The sequence below is a fragment of the Triticum aestivum genome, chromosome 1B, assembly GCF_018294505.1.
Source record: "Triticum aestivum cultivar Chinese Spring chromosome 1B, IWGSC CS RefSeq v2.1, whole genome shotgun sequence".
NCBI lineage: Eukaryota > Viridiplantae > Streptophyta > Magnoliopsida > Poales > Poaceae > Triticum > Triticum aestivum.
This window is the reverse complement of record NC_057795.1, coordinates 54,642,967-54,654,926: the sequence shown is the minus strand read 5'-3', so window position 1 is coordinate 54,654,926 and position 11,960 is coordinate 54,642,967. Positions and strand designations below refer to the sequence as shown.

The 11,960-nt window shown below is 46.0% G+C and overlaps 1 pseudogene; it reads right to left on the bottom strand.

Annotated features, from left to right (window-relative positions):
- Nucleotides 1-551: 551 nt before the first annotated feature.
- Nucleotides 552-5,669, bottom strand: LOC123076971 (uncharacterized; annotated as a pseudogene).
- Nucleotides 5,670-11,960: the final 6,291 nt, after the last annotated feature.

Sequence of the window (11,960 nt, the reverse complement as noted above, 5' to 3'; positions counted from 1 at the left end):
AGGAAGCTTATTTACATTATGCTTCCAGCAATAATATCATAGGGATGTAGCTAATTTGCAGGTAAAATGTAGATTTTGGCCCTGCAACAAATCTAACAGAAGGTTGTAGCTATTTTTTGTAAGCTTCCAACAATTTGACTATGACAATGCAGCATCCACATATTGTTTTCATGAAAAAGGTTTCGAGGGGAAAATTGCACAGAGATTCCCTTGAAACTTCTATGGATGAAGCTCATAACCAGCAAAATAATAAACCGTTGTCAATGCATGATCATGTTGGCAAGCAGAAGATCACATCCATTAAAAAACGGAAGAAGTGCTTCATCCAAAAATATCAAGTTATCATCGGTTTACATACCAAAATAACACATATGTTTACCGAAGGTATCATCAGTTTACATACGAACGTGCACTACTCTAATACTATCAGAACGCTACCACCTCAGACATGATTCTAGACCTAACGAAAGAAACGAGCTTGATCGTCTTGAACCCTCCCGCAAATTAAGCCGCCAACTCTTCCTTGAATGCCCGCTCCATTGGGGCATTGTTCATTGGGTGAGTGCAAAGGTTGTGCGCCACATCCATGCGGTATCGCGCCACGTCTTCCTGTAAAAATGAATGTAAAAAGTAAGCAAGTATGATACTAATTATTCTTGTGTTGCATGAGTATTGAAAACAAAGAAAGTAGATTGCAACAAAATGACAAGAAAAACAAATGTGTACCTGCTTGAACTCTTTCATTGACTTCCCATCAAAGTTCTCCACATATTTGAGCCCGAAAAAGCCACAATCACATCTATGAGATAAAAAAAATTATCCTTCATAGTTCCGATGCATAGTTGAAACAACAAATTGTTGAAATGGAACACATGATTGAAGCAAAATTCAAAAAGAAAACTCACAGATTATCTTGCTTTGGGTAATCCTCTAGGTCAACACAGGCGAAGGATCCAACATTGACATTGAATTCGCTGTACTCTTGTGCGAGGGCTGCAAAGTTTGTGATCTACCACCGAAAAACATGCACCAAAGTTTGAAAAAAATAGGATGAGGTGTGTGAAGATGACAACAGGGCATTTATGTAGATGAATCAAAGGGAAAACAGAAAAATAAAAATAGAGAGCATGAGCCTACCAGGTTATTGGCCTGCTTCTTCAAAGGAGATTGTTTTCCTTTTGAATGGATTGAGTCAAATACATTCCACTACTTGTATAGTAAGTTTGCGCAAACAATTATCCAATGCTTTTCATGAACAATTGTGACAAAAAGCTGTAAAACACCAAAGAAAGGAAAAAAAGGTACTCAGAACATGTAAAAAAATGTTACAGCCTAGTAGGAATGAACGTAAGCTTTCCAATGTTGTAACTGCAAACAAAAAAGCATTCAACATCAACTAGAATTGATACATATGTTTCAAAGAGATGTTGTCAATATTAATAATAATTGCTACATATGTTTCGAAGGAAATGCTACATCATTGGACCATATTTTGAAAGTATTTGTGGTGTGAAACAAAAGTAGGCTCTCGAGAAACTTACGAAGTCATATTTATTCGCCTTGAACTTTGTCACAGCCCTTTCAAGCTCGGCTATGAGTTTTGCTGGTTGGAAGGTTGTTGGGTCTTGTTTTAGTAAGATCTACTTGAAAGACACCTCAAAATGGTTAGTGTGTGTTGCAACAAAAAATGTGAAGAAAAAAAGGAATGAAGCATTGCTTGTTTTTGCAAAAACTTACCCCCGCATGGATTGAGAACATGTATTTCTTCAGATTAGTACCACTTGCTGCACGGGATGCTATGTTGTTCATCTCGATACATAGGGACATAACCTCATCATTCATATCCCCGCGAGGCTTGAAGCATACCAGGAATTTCTTGTATCCAATGTAAAATCCACCTATCTTGATGAAAGGTGTCCTGTTACCATAGATGCAACTGAATGAATCATTTGTTTCGAGCAGAAAAAAATAAAAAACAGAAACCAAAAAGAGATAGGGCTTAGGTAGCTCACACTTGTTCATTGGCATGTGATCTCCTCAATGGTTTCCCATGCTTTACATACTTCTCATACGTGGCTGCAGCTGCATCGACCTTTTGCTTCTTTGCCTTGGTATTTTTTACGGCTGGAACTTTGGCCATCCTCTTCTTCCTAGTGTTCTTGTCATGTGTGCTAGGGCCACTGCTTGCATCAACAATTTGCTCTTCTGGAGCGACCATCTTAGGAGCTATAGCAAGCAACAAAAATGGATGAGTTTGCAAGGGATTGTACAAAAGAGAATTTGCTGCAATCACACATATGTAGCGAAAAAAATGACATGGAGAAAAACAAAAAGAAATGATGCAGGAGGAAGGAAGCATACTTGGGCTGTCATCATCGTCTGAAACAGGGAACACCGGGATGTTTTCAAATATGGGGCTGACTGCGCTCTTCTTGGTTATAGGCTCATCCGTGCAATGCATCATCTCGTAGTCTTCGGAGCCCTTTGGGAACAACTCACAGGATGGCTCGTCATCCCAAATGCCGGCTGTTGCACTCCTGGGTGCATCATAGAAGAGTGGGGGACTGTGAGGTGAGATGTTGCCTTCCATCTCGAAACTCACTCGTTGTTGCTCAGGAGTTTCAGCAGCCCGTGTTGCAACTTGTTGCTTCAATCCGGTGACTTCATCCTTGTTAATGCTAGGTGGTGTACCTTCAGCTTGAGCTTGAGCACCAATGCCAGCATTTGCAGCTTTAGCATCATTCTCTTTTCCGCGACATTCGTCCATGATAGGTGTTTCAAAGGAGAAGTTGGGATCACTGGTAGCTGTGATGGCGTCTCCAACATCACAAAGGAGGGCAGCCATCCGGTTGCACTGCAATCCCTTTAAACACTGTCCAAACTTGCCAACAACATCATCCACCTCCGATGCAAAAATACCCTTGTGCTTGTGGTAAAGCATTTGAAACTGAGTTGGTACCTACAAGAAGGCAAGTATTGAACATTTTAGTCATATGTATGGATGTAAAAAAACACAAATGTGGGTGTGGCACATTAGAGATATGGATGAAGCGATAAAACAAGTAGGTATGATGTTGTGTCACTACGTATCAGATAAAGAGTGTGACTATAGCAATTTACTGTCAACTATGTAGGTAGCAAATTAATGATATGGATGTAGCAAAACTATGACATGGTTGAAGCAAAAACAGAATGTAGTTGTAGCACACTAGACATATGGATGTAGCAAAAAAGCATAGTATGTATGAACTTGAACAACATATGAAGCAAAAACAGAACATGGTTGTTGCACATCAACATGAAGGATGCAGCAAAATAAATATACACTTGCAGCTGGGTATAATAAAATAATGCGAAGCCAAAGGTAAACAGGAAATGAATACAATGAAAAAGATAATGTACCCTTAGATCTTGCATGCTAGGGAATGATTGCTGCAGCCAATCGTTGAGCGATGATGATAGGTGTGGTTCAGCATCAACATTTTGTTGAGCCTCATTTGATTGAGAGTCCTTTGCTTGAATTTCAGCACCTTGAATTTGGCTGCCTTGGCCACTAGTTCCTTGGCCACTAGGTGCTTCAGCACCAACTCCCTTCCCACTAGCTGCTTCAGCACCAACTCCCTTCCCACTAGCTGCTTTAGCACCAACTTCCTGTCCCACAAGTTGTGCTGCATAGGGGGTGTTGCACAAACTCAGGATCTAGGAAAACAAAACATGAGTGGCATAAATAAGAAAGCTTCCATTAACTAAATTGGAAAAGCAAAGATTGCTACATGGGTGTGTTAATACTCATTGACAAAAGAAAATACATAGGCGGGATGTAGCGAAATTACATGGGTGTGTTTCCCGTAGAAAGGTTGGACAAGAGTGAGCTGGTTTTTGTCAACTTTATCCAACCACTCAAAATCCTTTTGACAAACAAAACGTATCCTTGGCACAGAATAATCAATAGCATGCTCATTTGGGAGGCCAGCCGGAATATCAACATGATCCATGTATATGATCTGCATGGAATGGAAAAGGACATTAGCCAACAAAAAACATAAAGGCATGAAGGTTTCATGCAGCAAAGGGGAAAGATGGAGGTATTTCGTAATGTTGCGTTGCATACCGCTAACATGGGAAGGCATGAAGCAATCTGAAACTCTTTTTCTGCGTTTGCTTGCATCCTCTTCTTCTCTTGAAAGACTCCAACCTCCTCCATAGCTCGTGCCAACAAGTGCTCATCCCAAACGAATTCATGCACCAAAGACATATCTTCGAGGGAAGCAAGATACTCGAGATTCACCATATTGCCTGTGCCTGGGCACAAAACTGTTGCCAACGCAAGGAGTGCCCAAGTCCTATTTATCATAACCACGTCCTCCTCACTGCAACTAGTGAGCAACTTGACAACATGGGCGATTGGAGCCCTATTCCCCTCCTTGTAGATGTTGCGAAGATCATGTTCATCACTCTTCTTTAGAAGCTTCACGGGTCTATCACCGGATGGCACGTTGAAAATCCTTTTCACCATAAGCTTGCTGAAGGTGATAGATTTGTTCTTGTGTTTGAACTCAGAGAGTACGTGATTCGTGTTCATCGCAACAAACTCAATGAGCTCATGGGGCACCTTGAAAGACCGGATGTCCAACAAGTCTCCAAACGGGCCCTCCCTTATGATTCTCTATTTTTCCGGTGATATTTGCTTCCCAATCTGAGCCAGCCTTTTTGAGTTAAACCTTGACTTAAGGCCACATAGGTTGCCTTTCTTCTTAATCTTCTTCTTAGCCTTCTTACTCCCCTCATTCTCACCAGAGTTACCTGCAACATCTACAAAAAAGGAAAAAACACAAGTCAATAAAACCATAAAACTGAACCATCAGAAGCTAGGAAAAAACATACATGAACACCTAAAAAATTCTGTAAAACCTATGAAACATACAAGCACACACAAAGCACTCTGAAAATTAGCATTTATTATAAGTACGTCTGCTATAGAATAAAACCTAGGAGATTTTGCAGCACCAAGAGGCCTATTTACAAATTTACATCAAATTAATTAGAGAAGTGGTGCATGGATCAGAATTAACTAGCGCAGGAGGTATCAAATGGTGCGTGGCCTGATTGTATGTTAGCCAACCGAACCTCAAATTCTACTCCCTGAAATAATTGTAATTCTAGGTTTGTCCCAAGCCAAATTTGATTAAGCTTGACTGACTCTACAAAAAAATGTGCAAGATATGTTTTATATGGAATCTCTCATTCATGAGACTAATCAAGTATTCTAGCTGTTAATATATCATATAAACACGGTCAAGATTTATTAAACTAGTTTGAGTCAAGATAAGACAATCATACTAAGGTGGCACTCACAAATCCTGATGTTAATTGGGTATTCCAGTTTGTTTTTTCAAGGAAACCAGAGCTTGAGCTTTGTACGATTGCAGCATTTCTTTATCCCCATCTCCACATTGAAAAGATAAAAAAACACATGGGCACGTAGCATCCTGGATGGCTGCTTCCAGCTCTTTGTGGCGCCCGTTGTAGCATCCTGAGAACCGATTGTAGCACCGACCAGCTCCCTCCAGTCTAATTTACCGTTTTGAGCTCTGCAGCTCGCCGCGGTCACCGGTTCCAGCAAAACCAGTACGCAGGTTGCAGCTACCATATTCCCATCCCAAATCCATAGCGGCCAGATTCAAATTCACCACCGCGCCCCCTCCCTCTGCCCGCGGGAACCCCACCCCGCCCCCTCCCTCTGCTCGCGGGAACGCAACCCCGCCGCCTCCCTCGACCTGCAGGAACACCAACCCATCCTCGTCCGCGCCGGCGCCGGCGCCGGCCCGCGGCTCTCCACGCCCTAACCCTAAATCCAACGGGGGAGGGGAAGACAAAAACGAAAATGGAAAGCTCGAGGGGAGAGTTACTATCGGGGGGGCATAGATAGCCGGAGAATAGAGATCCGCCCTAGGCCGCCGCCGCCGCCCTGCGCGAACAAGCCCGTCGCCCGCGGTCGCCCTGCCTCGAAACGAAACCCCGAGCGGTTGCAGCAAAATCACTTTGAAAAGGATAACCCCATGCGCATTAAAAAAGGAGAAGTCTGGTAACACGTGGCGCGACAGTGTCCTTGGATCAAAAAAAGATCCAACGCACGGGGTGCGACCGGCGCAACTGTTTGGTCGGCGCCCCGGCCACAAACACTTCCCTTTGCTTTAATGGATTACTTGAAGTCCACTTTTGCATTGACTTGGTCTTGGCAGATCGGAGTTGCATTTGGTGTCTCTTGAATCGGCAGCAGTGATGACTTAATCCGAGATCGAATGGAGCAGCGCAGGCATAATCGATGGACGAGTCCGGGTCACGGACGACTCTGTTTCCTTTGAGTTGCAGAAAACCACCTGGTCACTAATCATTTGCAAAAGGCACCGCGGATTCAGTAAAAGTGTTGCAGATTGCACTGAACATGTAATTTGGCACGGTTGAGGACGTTTCCGACAAGTGGGACCCGGTTGTAAGGATATGAATCAACAAACAAATAACACACACACCCCTATATCTAACAAAGAAAAGCAATCAACCCCTCCCCTATGGAGCAGCGCGAGCTCGGCCGACACGGCGACGCCCTAACCCTGCTGACCATCGGGATGCCGTGGCAGGGAGCGTGAGCCCCGGCAGGGCGGACATGGAGATGAGGAGGAGGTGGAGCAGATAGGAGATGGACATGAGCGAGCAGTCGAGCGCGGCGTGCGCGCCCCCGAGCGTGTCACGGTGGCAGACGGTGACCGCGAGCAGGTCGGCGCGCCCGCGGCACAGCCCCACGGCCTCCTGCTCGGTGTGCCCATGTCACAGCGCCTTGGCCTCCTGCTCGGCGCGCCCGGCAAGCTATGGACCACACGGCCGCGCCCTTCTCTATGACCCCGACTCGTCTGGGAGCCACACTGCTCAGCGACGGCCATGGCAATGGAGCTGCGGCGTGCCGCCGCTGCTTCATGTCGAGCGAGCAGAGGACCGCGTCGTCCCTGCCTCGTCCGCTCTTGGACCTCTGCATCGTCCTCACCGCCCACTAGTGAGCTCCTTGCGCCGCCTCCGGTCCCTTTCTTATCCTCGTGCTGCGCCGCTGCTGACTTCTCCGCCTCGCTGTCGTTTTGCTGCAGGAGCCGAGGCCATCGCCCCCTCTCAGTTCGTCGCGCCGCCTCCAGTTTCGCCGGATCCCCTGCCTGTAGGCCCTTCCTGGCCGGATCCCGCCGCCACGCTGCCGTTCCTCGCCTGCAGCTCCACTCAGCTGCCGTCGTCCTGCTTCTTCCCGGTGAGAGGAAGGAGATGCCCTCCGTGGGGGGGGGGGCTTGATTGCTTTTCTTTTATAAGATCCAGGGAGGTATATGTCAATTTGTTGCCAAATCAGCTCCTTATAGTCCGGCCCCACTAGTCAGAAAATGGTTAAACGGGCTAAACCACCTGTTCAGTGCTTTTTGCAACACTTTTACTGAATCCGCGGTGGCTTTTGCAAATGGTTAGCGACCAGGTGGTTTTCTGCAAGATAAGCCCCAAATGTGGTGGTTTCTTGCAATTCACTCGTTTCCTTTCCTTGAACCTTTTCTTTGACTTTAATTTTTATTCCACTTTGTTACAGCACGCCCGGTCCTCCGATCCAGCTTAGCTCCAATGTCTATCTTATTTCAATCTAGTTTCGCCAGATCATCTAGACATAGAGGCGCGTACTACTATATAGCTCCAGCTCTTAATCCAAAAGCAATGACTTGTCAGTTCTGCCTACGGCTATCCCATGCCGGTTTATCTTGTACGCTTCCTCTATGCCGGTTTAATCACGAGCTTCTCGATCCCTCAGAGAGATCCCTCCAAGAACTCATCACCACCGTGCAATCGCCCCATGGTGGGTGCCAACTGTTGTGGAATTAACATGTCAGATGTCCTTAGTGTGAGGACTTAGTCGCGAGACCAACACATCTATGTGGTAGCTTGAGAGGGGTTGAGTGGAATCGAGAGACACAACACAAGACAAGGGTTTAGACAGCTTCGGGCCCCGGGAAACATCATCCGGTAAAAACCCTACATGTTGTTTGAGGCTAGATCCCATTATCATCACGAGGGAGTCGCCGCAAGCCGGCTCTCCTCTAGTTATGTCTAGCCCTAGAGATTGTTTCTTGCTTGTCCCTCTTTTGGGAGACCTGCCCCTCTTTATATAAGTTAAAGGGGCGGGTTACATGTAGAGTCCATCTCGGACTAAGACTTAAACTATTTTGACTTCCTTTCCTGGGCTTCTTAACGTCTGCCGGTTTAACATTGTCTGCCGCTTTAACATTGTCTGCTGGTTTAACATTGCCTGCCGGTTTAACATTGTATGAATACCTGCCGGTGCCACCATCTATCTTAACTCTGCCGGTTTAACACTCACCGGTTTACCGTCTGTCTTAGCCATCTATCTTAACTCCTGTCGGTTTACCACTCACCGGTTTACCAAGTCCCGGCCGGGTTACGACTCCGGTCGGGTCATACCGCGGGGTATATCCCTGACACCTGGCGTAGCCCTCTCCCTCCCCAACACCACCTCCTCCATAGTAGTGCTTGGCGAAGCCCTGCCGGAGAACTACAAGCTCCACCCACGCCGTCGTGCTGCCAGAGCTCTCCCTCAACTTCGCCTCTCCCCTTGCTGGATCAAGATGGAGGATATGTCCCTGGGTTGTACATGTGTTGAATGCGGAGGCACCGTCCATTCGGTGTAGATCGGATCTTCCGTGATTTGAATCGCCGTGAGTACGACTCCATCATCCGCGTTCTAGTAATCCTTCGGCTTAGCAATCTTCAAAGGTATGAAGATGCTCATCCTCTCTCTCTCTTGTTGCTAGAATCTCCTAGATTGATCTTGGTGATGCGTAGAAAATTTTGAATTATTTCTACGTTCCCCAACAGTTTCTTGGCATTATTAGTGGTTTCTTGCATTATTATGGGGTTTCTTGTAAGGAACAATGTACTATTAGCGACAAAAGGCTATTCTAGGTTGTGTTGTACTCCAACAAGTACTACTAGCGGTCGCGGGAGTGTATACCTCATTTTGTGGGTTCGATCCCGGCCGAACGCACGGCGACCATTTTTTAAAATAGTAACTTCGCTATGAGCCAATATTTTACACGGGTAGTTTGAGTTTTGAGGTCAAACGGACGTGCGACACCACAATTTGAGTGCACTTGATAGCCTAGCCACGTGAACGGGTTTTCCTTCCTAGCATCTCGTGACTCGCGTGCTCGCCCTAGCCGCATCTCACTTGCAGCTTCCTCATCAGCTAGTAGCATATTTAAACTAGCGCCTCCCAATTAAGCCCGAGGAGCCAGAAAAGCCTGGCGGGGCATTGGGAACTGTGCAATATGGCTCTGATCGTAAAGTGCTCTACTACTACTCTATAGCTTGTGGCATTGCATGCAAGGACTTCACTCGACTATCGGCTCTATAAAAGAAATTCATCTTGACATGTTTTTTTAAACGGAGGCAAAAGCTTCACATCATCTCATTCATAAAGAAGGAACTACTAACAAAGTTCGATGAGATCCATTACACCTCCACAAATGGAAGCGAAAATCCTAGTCTTGCTGTATCAAATAACTCAAATATTCTGCCCCCGTGGTAACCGTCGTTGATAAACAGGATGCTAGTGTGTGCGTGAGAGGAGCAGCTGAGTAGGCCAGCTACATGAGAGGAGCGGCTGAATAGAGCACCGAGAGTACCCACTAGGCCACTACGCAGGTGTACTTTCCCTGCATTGATAGTACAACAATGGTTCTAGAGAACAGTAGTACCCTCCATTTCCAACTGTAGCTCCTTGGCCCTGAGATTCAAGAGTTCAAAACTGGTGCACTATACTAGAAGTACAGTACATCGCACTACTAGTAGAGAAAGTAGTACTAGTACTGCTACAGTACGAGTACGTACTCCTCCGTCACATAATGTAAGACGTTTTTTGACACTAGTTGGTGTGTACAAAAAATAGCAAAAATATACCCAAAATTTCTTAATCCACGCCAAAAACTACTACCTAGTGCCAAAACTTTCTTACTAGTGCTATTATTTACAGTATAATGCAATCCCATAACGTCCCATAATGCTAGTACTAGTAGTAAATAATAGCCGCACACCTTCGCTAAGGAACGATCTATAGTTGGAAGGGACGAGGCCCTGCGGTTACTATGCTCTTATCTCCTCCTCGCTAGTTCCCCTCCCCTCGAAGAGAAGGTAGTTCCTTGCTGCTCCCATGGATTCGCCAGGCGGTTCTCCTCCTCGTCGGGGCTAGGAGACCTTGGACGATGATCCTCTGGGAGAAATCGCATGCCGCTTTGAGGTCCTCATCGCCACAAGACTCGGTGCTTCTTGCACCAACTTTTTCAAGATGGTGCTTAAATAGGCTTGGGAAAAAGCCATGCTTGTTGGTCTTCGATGCGTCCTCGAGGAGAAGGTTCTTCTATGGGACAATCCTTTGAACAGTCCACCGCTCCCTGGCCATGGTTGCACATTGACTCCGCTAGAGTTGCCGACGTTGAGAGGTAGTCGGATTTTGTCCGATGAGCAGGTCAGTAATGGAATTTAATCATGTAGTACTTAGTTATTCCATTTCCATCCCGTAATTTCTCCGATGCGCACCGTCTTATATATAGGTCTGGGTCAGTGCCAACGAAGATTGGCTTGCATACCTCCGGCCTGATACCTCCATCATTTTGCAAAACATCCATAGTAGTGCGGCCATTCCCGTAGCCCCTTCTCCACCATTGGGATCGGCCTTCCGGACTGGTTGGGCTTGAATACGTATGATGATGCCTACATGAGATTGAAGAAGATAGAAATTGCGGACCCGCCGACAAAGCGACGCGGCTACAACGATTACTATCTCACCGTGGTGTTCAACATAAGGATTGCCATCAATGCAAGAGGCAGTAACGGCAGAGGCTGGCGCATGTTGGCGGCAGCAGATTTGTACCCCTAGACGTTCGAAGACACCGTGCGCCATCTAGGCCGCATTTTCACGGTGACAAGCCAGGGGGCTTGTTTCATCTGGTTGCCATCATACGGTACAGGAGATTACAAACGGAATGCACAAACCATCATTTGCATCCCTAACGGTACTCCATTATTTTGCAGGGACCAGTCATCCCCCGATCAAAATAAGATCACCGATCCTGGATGTGCATTTGCATCCACGATTCGGTCTAACCTAGAACCTTGTAGCTGACTTTGGCATATTGGGATCAACTATCTTAGCAGTCATTACCCATGGTACCACTGATGTGCAACATGGTCACACAATCTACCATGATCGGACCATCACCATCTACCCAGGTATTCCATTTTGTAACCCTCTCGCCTTCTCTTTCATTGTTGTACTACTTACTAGTACTAGTAGGAGTACTTTTGACCTTGGAGGACACGTATAGCTAGCTTTTTTTTAGGGCTTCGCGTAAGACTTGAACCCACTAGCTGCCACCATTTTTGTTTTTCCATGTCTTACTATCTCATCCATGTAGCCAAGAGTGGCTATATATAATAAGCCGGTTATTTTACTTCCTCTATACTAGAGTAGTACTATTTGCTGCATGGTATTACTGACCGCCATATTTGAGCACAACATTATTATGCATGGACCTTGACTATGTACGTCACCATGTGTCCAGATCTGAGATGCCGCATGTACCAGATGAACGGCGCCGAGTTTGACCCCCGTGATGCTACGTAGGTGCCGAGGAACACTCTTGGAGAGTACTCACTTTTTATTTGGGACAGCTACCCCATTGTGAAGCGAATGCCACCTTCCGTGCACGACATGTAAGGCTTGATGTTCATGAAGCATGGTTGTGTCTTCAGTGTGCACCGCCGGATGAACAACATGCTGGGACACGCTATCCCTGATTTATGCCGCTTTAGATTGGATGACTCTCCATCGTGTGGAACCAGACTAGAAAGCTGTGACAATGATTCAT